Source organism: Cynocephalus volans, chromosome 5 (genome assembly GCF_027409185.1).
Source record: "Cynocephalus volans isolate mCynVol1 chromosome 5, mCynVol1.pri, whole genome shotgun sequence".
Taxonomy (NCBI): domain Eukaryota; kingdom Metazoa; phylum Chordata; class Mammalia; order Dermoptera; family Cynocephalidae; genus Cynocephalus; species Cynocephalus volans.
Genome location: NC_084464.1, coordinates 153,383,625 through 153,398,225, shown reverse-complemented (window position 1 = coordinate 153,398,225; position 14,601 = coordinate 153,383,625). Strand labels below are relative to the sequence as shown.

The window sequence follows — 14,601 nt, the reverse complement described above, 5'->3', positions numbered from 1 at the left end:
GCGGGCGACACCAGGCCGAGGGTTGCAATCCCCTTACCAGTCACAAAAAGACAAAAAAAAAAAAAAAAAAAAAAAAAAAACCACACACTGTATTAGTCTGTTTCTTTTGCTTATAACAAAATACCTGAAACTGGGTAATTTACAAAGAAAATTTATTTCTTACAGTTTTGGAGGCCAGGAAGTCTACAGCTCAGCGGACACATCTGCTGAGGGACTTTTTGGTGGGTGGTGACTCTCTACAGCAACATAGGGTGTCACATGTTGAGAATGGGCTGTGCAAGAGAGAGCTAACTTTCTCACTTGCTCTTCTTTTAAAGCCATAAGAACCACACCCATTACTCCATGAATGGATCAATCCAATCACAAGGGCAGGGCACAGTCCTCACAATCTATTCACCTCTTAAAGGTCCCACCTTTCAAATACCATAATTGGATTCCCCACTCTCTTAGCACTGTTACAATGGAGGTCAAGTTTGCAATACATCTACTTCTGGGGGACACATTTAACCCATAGCATGCACACATGCACACACACACTCCCTATTGGTTCTGTTTCTATGGAGAACCCTAATACACTAGATGATACATAGGCTATAAATAGATATTAAAGTTTCAAGAAACAATAATTATCCTTACTACATGCACTCTATTTAGATACCTTCTATTCCATTATTATGCTATGTTATTCCACCTCATATGTGACTTAATATGGATCTTGGTCAAAAAGTCAGAAAGCTACTAAAAAAAAAAAAAGTCTATATGTAGGGGGAAAAAAAAAACTGACCCACTAAACTAATTCACTATTCATGACTCATAGTCTGAAAAACAGTTTTATTGAAAAGGTTGCACACTATACACAGTGTTCTCCACCTGGGTTTCTTCACTTAGTATACACAGATTGTTTCATACTTATTTAGATTGTTTCTATTTCAATCTTTTCTCAAAAGGAGAATGAGCTAAGGAAGAGTGAAAATAAGGAGTTCAAAAAACCCAGAAGAGAGAAACATTGATTACCAAAGTCAAGTTTAAACTTATTCACAACTTCTCTAAAGCCAATTTTAGGGCTTCCATAAAGCAGTTGTCAAAAGGAACCAAGTGCAGTAGGCAGACATCTTCTTTGGACATTTGTACATTATGAGGTCTTTCATTCCTTTTACTGAAACATTGGTACTGCTGCTCTCTCCCCCATCTATTTTGCAGTAAAGATTAGGAAATTCAGTTCAGGCTTGACCATTAGACTTACAAGACCAGGTTAAATTATTTCAATTCAATTACACACCTGCTGTCTATAAAGGCAGGAAGACATATCACTATTACCCAAATCATTTCCCCCCTTTCCTTTTCTTACTAGAATTTTCCCATTTCTACCTGAAATCAGCTGTTTATCTTTTATGTTACCACAAAAGTTTCAAACTTATTTCCTACCTGTTTATATATTCTAAACACAGCTTCTTATATTAAAAGTCACAACTTCAAAGTTATGTCAAGTCTCTTAAATTTTTCAACTCTAAGAGTCTACAGTTTCAAGAGTATACAGATAATCAGAGAAAGCTCCAAGTGTTAAGAACCTTAGAAATTGTCTCTTCTACTAGATTCATTCCTGTATTAGGTTTTTCAGAGGGGCCCAGGTACCTCCTCCCCCTACGAGTTCTTTTGTCCTTTACCCCTGCTGTAATTAATACAATTTCAATTTCACCTTGTTTGCACATTGGAGTATGTAGTTTGGAACAAAAGATACCTCTGATTTTCAAAGGTCTGAAAACCACTAATATTGTACCATTTCACAGATAGGAAACAGAGACCCTGAGAAGCTGAATGACATCCACGGATCTCCATCCCCACTCACTGCAGACCAAAACTGATCCTCCAGGGCAGGGGTTCGTCAATGTGCACCTGGAAACATCTTAAAAATGCAAATTCTTGGGCTGATCCCCAATCGACTGAATCAGAAACTGTGAGGATGAGGCCCAGCAATTTATGTTTTAACAAGCCCTCCAGGTGATTCTGAGGCCCTAAAGTTGGAGAACCTCTGTTCAAGAGCAATACCCAATGTGCTTTCTATTATTCTTTCTCTTCCCATCCCAATCCTACATCTCTGCTGCAGTACATTTCAAGCAACTGAACCCAAAATATTGAACTTACCTATAGATTCACCCACTGAAAAAGTAAAAAAAAATCACAATAAGGTATTCAAATACTACTATAGTGCAGTCAATACATTTCTTTTCTTACAATTAAGAACACTCACATCCAAAAGGATCAAATAAAAGTTTGAATTTTCAAAGAATTCAAGAGGGCAGAATTTACTAATATCTCAGAAATTGAGCCTTAAAAGGGCTAAGCAATGCTAAGAAATTTATTTATAGAAAACCAGGACTGTGGCACCCTAGACTTTAGTGACCTATAATAACTAATAGAACACAAAAGAGACAAAACATGGGAAGATTATTAAACTGAGACAGCTCCTTCCAGGAAAACTTTTCTCAGAAACCTGAAAATAAATAGGAACACAACTATTTCTCACCCCTAGCCCGAGGCAATTGATTTCATTATTAATTTCACTATACCCCATATTTTGTGAGGAAATTTTTATATTTTATATATATATGGCACTATACAGACTAGCTGTTAGTCGTCAGCCATATCTCAATCTCGTTCTATTTTAACAAATTTCAAGAATGCGAAATGAAAAATTACAACATGAAGTTTGAACATTTACAACTATGAGATATTACTTTGAGAATCAACCTATCAAAACTGCTACTCACTTTTTTTCTTTATAGAATAAAATCTTTTAAACTAGTCCTATTAAGCACTCACTAAATGCACTTTATCTTGAAAACTGAATGTGTAATAAAGTGAGGGGGCTTGCTTTTGAGGGGTACATGAAGGGAACCTTTTAGCTCATTTCCTGCATAATGGGATTGGCTCACGAAGAACATATGCATTGCCATAGCCTCTGCTCATTTATCCACATTTCTAAGATTTATTAGTATAAAGGAATACATTGTTATAATGATAATTTGATAGGCAAAGCCTTCTTCCTCTCTTGGCAACTATAAAGCTACACGACTACACTAGTTGTCAGGTTGAGGCAATAGCTACGCTAATTGTATGGCTAGGCAATTCACAACTAAAGCCAAACGTTTCATTATTTTAGTTATACTAAGTTTCCATTTGTATTGTCCAGACTAGGGGTTAGGACCCACAGACCCTTCAAACCCATGTACAGACTGGGTCACAGACCCCTCACACGCAGGTTCACTCTAGGTAATTGGGAAAGATCCCAGGAGCCGTTGGCAGATGACACGAGCTCAGTCCTCAGCAGCAGCGTCCAGCAGCAGCGGCGAAGGGGGTGGCCTGTCAGAGGGTCCCAGGGACACTGGCAGCAACAGCCTCCAGCAGCAGCAGCGACCTCCCCATGGCCCCCCGGGGACATCCCAGGGACAGGGGGTGGAGCGCGTGGATCAGAGCCATTAGTCCTTTATACTTAGGTCCATAACCCAGGACACTTGGGTGCCCATATGCAACTACATTAGAAAGTAACCAAGGAACACCTGGGTACACGTGCATATTTACATCAAACGCTCGGCAAGATTCTGAACATCTGAGGGGCCCTGACCATTTTCCTATATTTTCCCAACAGTAATCCTCCTTTCCCACCCTCCCCACCACCACCTACCAGCACAAGCTCCTGCCTGCTTGCACATACCTGCAAAAGCCTATGTAATAATTCAATAACAAAGACACAGACCTGAAAAGCAGACTTGGGACCATAATTTAAGGGTGAGTTCTATTTGACTAGACAGTAAGCTTCCTTTTCTTGGACCCTCCACTATCACTACAAGGCTGTAGGTACCTGCCCTTTCACAGCAATTGAGGGTGCGTTTGGGGGTGTGGCACACTGCCTTACAAACGTAAATCAGTCATAGCCCCCAAACTACCACCTGTACAAACACGTTATTAATCTCTTCCATTAGTTTGGATATAATCAAATGTATTTTGAATTTCATGGTCATCTACTTTATAATTATCTTGTTTATAATCAATACAGGCTGATAGACCTTAAAGATATCAGTTTTAAAACAATAATTAACAAAAACATAATAGTTACTTATAACATAAAGATAGGACAAGGCTGTGATTCTTCTTAAATAAAATAAAGAGGTGAACTACATTGCTTCTAATATTCATTTCAGCTCAAATAATATATATGGTATCCTCAAATCCCCTACTCACATTTGATTGGAAAAGGGCCTGTTTATCTTAGGGCAGATGATACAATCTGCTTTAACCAACATAATTAGCCCCATTTGTAGGCCATTGTTTATAAAAAGTTGTACATTCTTTTGGTCAGGATATAAAGTACACAAGTTAAGAAGTTGTTATTGCTTTTGCTAATTCTAAAAATTCATAGGCTTAATTTCCATTCCCATAGAAAATCTAAAACATTTCCTGGCTTTTTGACATAGTTCTAGTAACAAGTCCTTCCAATTCTTAAGCACTAGAGAAAAAAGTCTAGAGTAAAAAATTCTGGGATCTAGGCCTGGCTCTTTCTACTGTTAACTTCTTGGGATAGAGGAACTGAACCAGGTCATTTAACTTGCCAGAAACATCAAGTTTCTCTTCTGAAAAATGGATTGAATTAGATGATTTCTAGAGTTTACCTCTGTTCAAAAATGCTTGCTAACATATGACAACCATTAAGATAATACAGCATGGTTTGGGACTTGGGACCACAACATTTTGAATATGCACATTTGAATATAAATTTTCATTTAAGTATTACTTTTATTTACATAGTTTTTTAAAGTTTGTCATATCATCTAAGCATACAAATATAAATGCACTTTTAAAAATTATTCACAATTTTTCAATGCACTCTATAAATGTTTAGAGCCTTTCCTTTAGGCAATGGAAAAAATTGTATAAGGTGTTTTTTAATATTGGCAATAACATATGTATGTGCCCATTCATTTCAAAACTGTATGTATGTATGTGCCCATTCATTTACTGATTTGTTAAAAACTGCCAGCCTTGGCTATCAACTCTGTGTACTCCAAGTTTTAGTGAATCTTCTAACTTACGAGATTTATCAAGCCACAAAAATTTAGCTTCAGTGACAGACAGCTTTTCAGAAAATGCCATACTGCAATGACATTCTTTTCTCAACACACATCAAAACCCCAGCAATGTCAACCATCCTTCTGGGCTCAATTTCCTCACACATTTAGACTAACAGCCAGGATACAACTATGACAGTCTGATTTAGTGACATTCCTACATTTTTAAAGACAGGTAATTCTAAAATCCTAGTTACGTGGAAAGCTGAAATAAAACTAAGCAAAGTGCTGCCTGTTGGTATCCCTTAGGAAACAGCCTTTATTAAAGAGATAGAAATGCTTCCTTACTAACAGTTATTACTAAATAGATGTTTCTAAGTAGGTTAAATTTTCCCTAATAGTTTTCACTATCGATATGCTCATAATTAATATATTTAACAAATATTGTCTTTAGAGATCAGATGTTTCCCTTTCAAAACAGTTCCTGTCAAACCACAAATCATGGATCAGCCTGAAATAAGGAAAACTGTGCTGCGTGTACATGTGGATGACCTACAAACCTCTTGCCCATCTCTGGCAAATTAACTAACTTGGTTAGGTCCTCACAATCCTGTAAGTGCCAGTTCAGATGGGCATCATGCAAGGGAAAAACATGGGGAAGGAGACCTGGGTTGGAAGCCCCACATTCCCTTTCCAATCTGAGTGTCCTAAGAGGACAAATTTCTCAATATATGATCAAAAAGCCACCAGCAACATCTGGTGTGCTTAATAAGATGCAGATTCTTGGGCCTCACCTTACACCTCTTGAATCATAATCTGAGAGTTCCAGGAATCCCACTTAACAGGCTCTCAAAGGGATATTTATGCAATCTCAAGTTTGAGAACATCCATCTCTGGCTTCAGTTTCTCCATGTGTAAGACAAGATTTACAGAGAAAGCCCATTTAATATCTTTAAATTCTCCTCTGGCTCATCTTTACAATCTGCCTCATTAAGACACAGCAGTGCCATAATTTTACCAACACTTAACAGTATCCTTCACCTTACCCTGAAAGAGGCAGCTTTGTTCTACACCTATTCTATGTGGCTACTTCATTCTACAAGTATTCTTTACCTGCCCAGATTTCCATATCCCCACCTTCACCACCTCCATTAAGGAGTTGATCCTATTTCAGTTTATTCCTCAGCAATTCTTCTAGTTCAACACCGAAATCCCCCACTGCCTCCAGACCTTGAAATTTACATTATCCACAACCCCTAAGATCACAGATAGTAACCTACTAACAACGTCTAATTACTTATTCTGGATGTACCAAGACACAACATGTTCACAAGTCCTACCTCCCTTTCTAGTGCTGGGTGATGGTTATTTGTCAGCTAGTTATGTTCAAATGCCAGAAAGCAAAGTAGCACATTACAAATACACTACTACTAAATTTTTCTAAAATGTTTTCCTTCACTTTCTTATACTTACTTTTATGCTATAGGTGAGTTTAATAATTAAAAGGATCCCTAAAAATCACTTAGGCCAACATGACTCCCTGCCCACTGAAATTACAAACTAAGAAATGGAAATCCAGAAAGAAAATAATGTTTTGTTCAAGATTACACAGCTATTTTTGGCAAAACTACCCTAAACCCAGGGATCCAATTTTCTTTTCAGTATGGTATGCTGGCTACCTGGATTATCACCTCTGACTGGACAAACACCAAGAACAATTGAATCAAACACATACAAGTATCTTTAAATAGCTCGTCCTTTGTTGTCCACCATAATGGAGAAAACTGAAGGCATTGATTTTTTTGTGTGTGTGTGTGGCTGGCTGGTACAGGGGATCTGAACGCTTGACCTTGGTGTTGTCAGCACCATGCTCTCCCAAGTGAGCTAAACAGCCAGCTCCTGAAGGCGTTGATAAAGTCAAGTATCCCAAAATATCTCAAATAACAAACTCTATGAGATGATCACTTTTATATAATTAACAAGGAATCCAACTGGGAGAGCAGGAAGGATGCAACACACAAGGACCACTGTACACACAACATGGTCAGGTAAAGGATGGGCCCTAAGAAGGGTGAGGACATAGTGATGACTTTTGAAGAGAAATGAGAGGTCAGAAAATGATCAGGGAAAGCTTTCGAACTGGAGATGAACTCAGGAAACCAGTTTCCTCTGGTTATAACAACAAAATTCCAATACAGAAGATGAAAAAAAGTAGGACCTCCTAGTAGGGGTTAGGTATATACATAAACCAAGGGATCCAATAAGTGAGAGTTCTGGTTTTCTTTCTTTTGTGTAAAATGAAATTGTCCAAATGACAGGCAATGAACTTCCCAACAAGAAGTCCAAGAGACAGTTGTCAAGGGACAGCTACTACAGATAACTCCAGTTTCACAGACTGGTTAAGATTTTCCAGAGGAAAAGTTCAAAATGGGCAAGTTAAATGGGTAAATATTTTGGTTTCTGACTCAGCAAATTTTCACCCAGACTTCAAGTATTCTTACTTTTGGGTATTGATCCCAGAAGTTTCAAATGCCACCAACACAAATAATAACTTAATTCATTTTAATGTATTCCAAATGTGCCTTTCCTCAGTTTTTGTTCATATGCATAAACGCCCTCTTTCAAAATCGCTCATTTTAAACCAGCTTCATGATTATCCAGAGTGGTAAGGATAAATATGACTATTATCCTGCCAACAATCACCTCAGCACAAGGCTGAAGCAGAAGGTTAATGAGAAAGATTTGATGCCTCAGTTGCCAGAAGACATTTGGAATCATTAGAGAACAATTTTATTTTCTCCCTGAGAAAACTGAGGGCCTCAAATGTGTAGGTGATTTGCCAAACGAGTAAAAGGTGTATTCCAGACCAGACTCTAGACTTATTAATACCAGTATAATGACACTACTACTATTCCACACTTAGAAAAAAATAATTATTTGAATTTTTAGCATTTTGTCATTGATAAAGCCCATTTAGAGAGTCAAATATGTGACACAGTGTCTCTCAACTTCATAATCTTGATATTTAAAAATAATTTCAATGAACACTTCACACATTCTGTCAACCACCATTTAAGAGTATCCACTAAAGCACTTTACAAAAAAAAAATGTGCTTTACAAAAGGAAAGGGTACAAAAATAAATTAACAAAGCACTCCCTGTATGAGGAGAAATCACCAACAATTAAATATCATATCACAAATGTGACAACTGAGGCAGACCACGCAAGGACACAGTGCCTAAGAAGCACAAGAAGGAATAAGTCACTCTCAGAGGGAAAGGGGGGTGGAAAATGAAGGAAGGAGATAGCTAACTCTTAATTAAACTCTCTCAATTGTGGCAGACCCAGTTATAAGCACAACGTAATAATTAATTTATTAATTTCTCAATTCTCAAAACAATCTTCTATGAGGAAGTTACTGCTATCATCCTCCTTTTGGAGATAAGAATCCTAAGGCACAGAATGCTCTTTCCTAGACAACAACAACAAAAAAAAACATTTTAAATTTTAAAATAGTAACATAAAATTGCATTAAATTCTAAACATAATTTTAAACATTAAAATTCAGAATTTTAAATATTTTAAACATTTTTACTTTTTTTTGCAGCTGAATGTAACTGGGACCGAACCCTGGACCTTGATGTTATGAGCACCGTGTTCTAACCAACTAAGCTAACTGGCCAGACCCATCATTATATTTTAAAGGCAATGAGAATCCTTAAGTTTCACCAGTTTAAGGGAAGATCTGCAAGCTTATTATGCCATTTCCCAAACTGCTGACAAAAGAATCTTCAAAATTCTAGTTTTACATACTGTTCCCAGTGCAAAGAAATAATTTAGTCATGGGAACTCGTGAAGAACCATGTCCAAGAGGCACATTGAAAAATCTAACCATGAATTTAAAAGAAACCTTGTAATCCAACACCACAAAAACACAATGAAAGCTGCAGTCCATATTCTGTTACTCAATCTACAAACCTCATAAATGGAAACAAAGCAGACCAATTTCCAGCTGGAGAGAATGCCTGGAGAGGAGCCGGCTGTAGCTCAGGCAGTACAAGATCCAAGACAGGAAATAACATTATACACTCCTGGTAGAAAACCTTCTCAGGGCACCAGCCTATGTCTACTGGCCTTCACCATCTGTGGGAGGGCTTCAGATTGGGCACTTCTGGTTCTTTTATAAGCTTATGAATAAAGTGCTTGTAAAAATAAAAGCTTTCAAATTCTAGATGTTTTTTATTAAAATCCTTGATTCGTTTACAATTATGGACATGCTAACAGTTGAGACAGGATGGAAGAGTGGAAGGAACATGTAGACAGATCTGGACTCAAATATCAGCTGTGAAACTTCATAACTGTGTGAACTGGGTAAGGGATCCCACAGGTCCTCAACCTTTGTCTGTGTTGCTGAGATGAATAAACAGTCTGAATGTTATCCTTCACTGCCCTCCACATTTTCTCAATCGCCAAGTCTATTCCACTCCTTTATATTTTTGGAATCTTCTCTCGTCTGTCCCCACTACCTATTGCCATTGCCACTGCTTAATGGTTCTTAACACAGTGTAGGGGCTCACTCAATACTTGCTCAACACTGAGGCAGAGTTATTTAGACTTGGGTTTTTTCTTCATTGCACAAAAGGCTGGCTTTTTTTACTCAGAGGAATAAATGGTTTATGTATACAGAGACCCTAGCACAAGGCCTGATAATTATTGTTACAGCTTCTAAGTCATCTCGTTACTGTTCATTGTTCCAAAGTTTGTGAAGTGCTTTCACACATGTGAGCTCATTTGATCCTTCTAACAACTCTGAGACTTAAGAGATTATATGAAGAAACTGAGGCTGGTGACGTTTAAAGCCTATAGAATCAAGGCTAGTTTTCAGACAGACCTACTGATTCCAAATCCTCCTTTCTGTCAGGAGTGCTGGCTTCTTTTATAGGAAACAATATAGAAAGGAATAAAATTTATTTCTTCTACATCATATCAAATGTGCTTGGATATATGACAGGTACCCACCTCTTCCATAAAGTTTACCCAATACTTTTTATTGCATATAAGGAATACAAACAAATAGACCAAATTCTACTACAATGAACTCCAGAGGACTTTGGTTTGTTTCATAACAATAATTACTTTAAGTAAGTAAGCTATCAACTGGTTACCTCACTCACCCCTCCATTCAGCAAATAGTTACCACTGCCTACTTCACAAAGGGCATTGTGTTCGGTGCTGGGTCTCTCCTCTTCCAAGATCTTAAGGTTTAGTCTATACCTTCAGGATTTCCCATCTGAAGTAAATGATGGAAGATACAGAAGGCTGTTCTTACAGGTACTTGAATAAACACAGCAATGAACCAGAGCCAGGAAATCTGAGAGCTCATTTTGGCTAAGCCCCTACATAAGCTCAGTGACCGTGGACAATCCATCATACCTAGTTTCCTTATCCATAAAATGGGAGAATTGGTCCACACTATCTATGAAGTTATTCCAGTGCTATGAATTCTAGAGATTCCAGGATTCCATAGAACTGGCAAGTCTTTTTGACATCTACAAGTATATAATCTGTACCACAATTCTATAAATTTTTGTGAGATGATTCATATATTTATTGTAGTTTGAGAAATACATCCATATTGCTCCACAAATTGTTACAAGTTTTTAACTAAATACAAATTAGGAGCATTTTTTTATAATCTTATAGCTAATTTAGTTTGCAAATTGCTTCTTGGTGAAAACTGCACTTTTCATGTGTAAATTGACCTTAAATTCTGATTTCATTGGAGAATTTAAATCAGACTCAAAACCTTCTCTTCTTACTTCCTTAGTTTAATTCTGTGATATGTCACCTAAGGATGACTTAAATTCTTGTATACAAAAGTGGCACTTTAATTTATTGGCACATTGGGCAAAGCTCTTTTTGGCCTTACTTTCAAGTGTCTTGCACCCTTATTTCTCTCAGCAAATCATGATTAGACATGTAAACCTTAGAGCCTTGAAAGGTTGCCAGTGAGGAGGCCTACCACATGTTCGTACAAATCACTGACAACCACCCATGAAGTCACACTCCCAGATCCTTCCCCGTAATCAAGAAGGTATCTGTCTAAACATCACTTAAGCAGCCAGACATTAGAGCAAAATGAAGCATATTTCTATATACTGATTCACACAAAAAAATTCTGCCTCAAACTCTTGCTTCTTCCCAGAGTTCATAAGAAATAATCTTTCTTTTCTCACTCATTCAACGAACCCCTGAGCTCCCACTCCATCAGTTCTGGTGATAAATGCTGAGTACAGGAGTGGGGACAGGCTTAGGCAGGGTCACCACTAAACCATATTGTATCTTTAGGTGAATTACAAAAGTTACCCTCTTCCAGTGGAGAGGAGTGCACCAGAGGCTTGGCAAGTTGAGTGTGAACTGGATTTCAGCCTCCACTTGCCTATTGGAACGGTGACTTCGTGCAGTGAACAACCTGCACAACTGTACAAGGTGGCATGGGCAGCTGTGTAAATAAAAATGTGTTCTACTAGAGAGGCACTGACTACTAGAGGAGGAAGAGCTTAACTTTGTCCAGAGACAAAGGGGAAGGAAAGCTTCCTAGAGAAGGTATCTGACTGACACATGAAGGATATGTGCATAATCAACAGATATACAAGAAGAGTATGAACAGTGTAAGTAGAATGCTCATTTATTCCAGATAATGGCCTGGAAATGACAACCTGCAAATAATTCGATGTGTCTGGAGGCGGCAGTATATGTATATGGTAAGCAGGGAGAAAGTGAGAAAACCTGGAGAAGTCAGGAAATGAAACTGGAAAGGCAGGCAGAGGCCACATTATGAAGCATCTTACATAGCCTGTTAAGGTGTTGAAACCTGATTCTGAGATCATTAGGGGCTTGTTTTGCCATTGTAAATAATAAACTCTTCTTTAATTATATCTTGCCATATTTTTTACATTTACCCATCACAGAAATTTCTAATACCCTAAAGCAACAAGTTCTATTTTCCTGTAAGCTAAGCAGGTAAAATCCAATGGAGCAGAAATTTGCTTTTAGAACTGCACGAATCTTAGAACACAAAAATTTAAAGAATATCAGGAAATATTTCTAAGTGTATGTATACACAATTTCTATAGGTTACGCCCAAATTATAAGACCAATAATTGACACTTTTTATCCAGAGCCTAGAGCTGAAATATCTATAGCATATGATCTGCACCTGTAAGAAACCTGGAAGCTATTTCAAAAGCTTTTAGAGACACTCTGACTTAAACCTACTGGGAAGAGAATTGGAGTTAGCCAGTTGTTATCCGTTAAAATAAGTATTTGGTGAACAGAAGGTAGCATGGGTGAATAGCCACGACAAGGCAATCCTAGGACCTTCACCGCATAGTGAGCAAAGGTCTTCTTACGACCCAAGGCTGCCTACAAAGTGACAAGTGCCACCAAGGGGTCTGGTCATTGCAGAGATGAGCAGGAAACCCTCCCCTGGATGAAATTATCTTCAGGTATCAAGAAGCCTTCCCTCCCCCACTTAACTAAAGTTGTCTATTTTTCTTTTTCTTTTTTTTTTTAAGGGGAGGTATAAAAGTTCATCAATATGAAGATTTATCGTTTCTTAAAGACAAAACCTTCTCGTGCAATCTTACTCCCATACCTTTACGGTGGCTGTCAGCAATCAGTGGTTGGAAGGAAGGACTCTTCTTTCTAAACTGTTTTTGGTAAACATGATCCATTAGGGACACCACGTGTCGGCTTTCACAAAACCTTGGCACCGCAGCTCCCCCAGGAGAGGCGCCCGTCGGGGATGGTCGGCGGAAAGGCCACAGGCGCAGCAGGGACGGCCGCGGGACCCCGCTCGCCCGCCCGCCCGCCCGCAGCGCCTTCCTCCGGGCGCCGAGATCGCCAGGCGGGTGCTCTCCTCGGGCACCGGCGACAACCCGGCTTTGGGCGAGGACCTACGTATCTGGATGCCGAGGCGGGACGCCTCCTCCCACCGCGATGGGGCAGGGAACGGGGGGTGGGCCCAGGCGTGTCGCGCTGCCGCCTGGAAGCGTTTTGTCCCCCGAGCCAGGCTGCGCGCAGGAGGACAGGGGAGCGCCCGGGGCGCCGCCACGCTCCAGGCAGAAGGTGCCCCGGGCCGCGCCCCGTCGCTCAACTCCCAAAGAGCGTGGGGAGGAGCGAGGGGCGGTCAACACAGCGGCAAGGGAGCGGCGACAGCCGGCCGAGCACCGCGCCGGGCCCATGGGGAGCCCTGGAACCCTCCGTCCTCGCGCTCCCGCCGCACCCTCGCCCCGCGGCGCCCCTTACCTCGGCTCGAGCGCCAGGCACTGAGGAGACCCGTCGCGCCCCGCCCTCCGCTCCCCTCCACGCGAGGCGCCCGCGGGGACGCCAGGCGGAGGTGAAGAAGTTTCTGGGGTCACTTTGTTCTCCACTTGGGCGCGAGCCGTGCGCCTGAGGCGGCCGACGCCACGGTTGCCCCCTGCCCTGCGCGCCGCGCCTGTGAGGAGAGAGCGGCGGCCGCACCTTCCTCCGGGTCCGCTCGGCCCGCCCCGGACACGCCCCCGACACGCTCGCGCTCGCCCTGGCCACGCCCCCCGACACGCCTCGCGTCAATCCCCCGGGAAGCAGGACCCGGACCCTGCGGCGGGCTCCGGCCGCGGCCCCAATCGTCTGCCCGAGGCTTTCTTTGGGACGTGCCAACTAACGGAACTAACGAACACAACAATTCAACAAACGTCGAATGCGTGCGATGCGTGACTACGATCCAGTCCCTTCCCTAAAGAGTTTACGGTGAAGTCGACGTTGCCTCGGGTCCCACCGAGAACGGGAGCGGGCAGGAGCTGATGTCTCGGCGAAAGGAGACACCACCCATCTCCTCCTGAGAGGACGGTGGACATGGAGACGGCTTAAAGGCGGAGGGGACGGTTGAGTTGGGGCTGAGAGTCCAGTAGACTTTGGACTTTCCAGCTAGAGAAGCTGCGGAGTTGATCAGAGAAACCTGAGGGGTGCAATAGGCGCGGATGATGGAGGGTGAGAAGCCAGGGGACAGCAGGGATGAAGGCTGCTGGGGCGTGTGTCCCTAGACCCACTGTCCTCGCCTTTACAAAGGCTCTGCCCTGCGGGAGAGGTGGGGGAGGGGAGGTCGATGTAGGCGATGTGCTAATGTGGAGCCTCCAAGACAGGACAGGTGTGGAGGATTTTCTTAGGGGAAATCGTTGTGGGACTAAATGGGAAGAGAGCTGCTAGAGCTGGAGAGAGAGCCAGACATTACGCAAATCTGTCTCCAAGTGAAGGAGAGGGGGAAGCAACCATCCTAACCTCCCTGTAGTCTAAGATGATTGGCGTGTCCTACAGCCAGTTACCCATCCTAGGATCCCTGTTCTCCTTGGGTCCTGGGAGCAGCCAGGTGGGAAGTGTGGCCTTGGGCACAACCCCAGTGCTGGATGTCAGAGCACAACACCTAGGACCCTTGGTCCGTTCAGCTCCAAGATAGCCGGAGATCAGTGCAGATCTGTGAGGAACATTTGCCCACAG

General features: G+C 41.3%; 1 protein-coding gene across 1 annotated transcript in view; it reads right to left on the bottom strand.

The window, feature by feature from the left end:
* Positions 1–13,395, bottom strand: part of TIAM2 (TIAM Rac1 associated GEF 2) — a 228,189-nt gene extending 214,794 nt beyond the window's left edge. The window contains exon 1 of the mRNA XM_063097597.1: positions 13,375–13,395. The gene's annotated coding sequence lies outside the window, so the exon portion shown is untranslated. The remainder of the gene's footprint in view (positions 1–13,374) is intronic.
* Between the last annotated feature and the right edge of the window lie 1,206 nt (positions 13,396–14,601).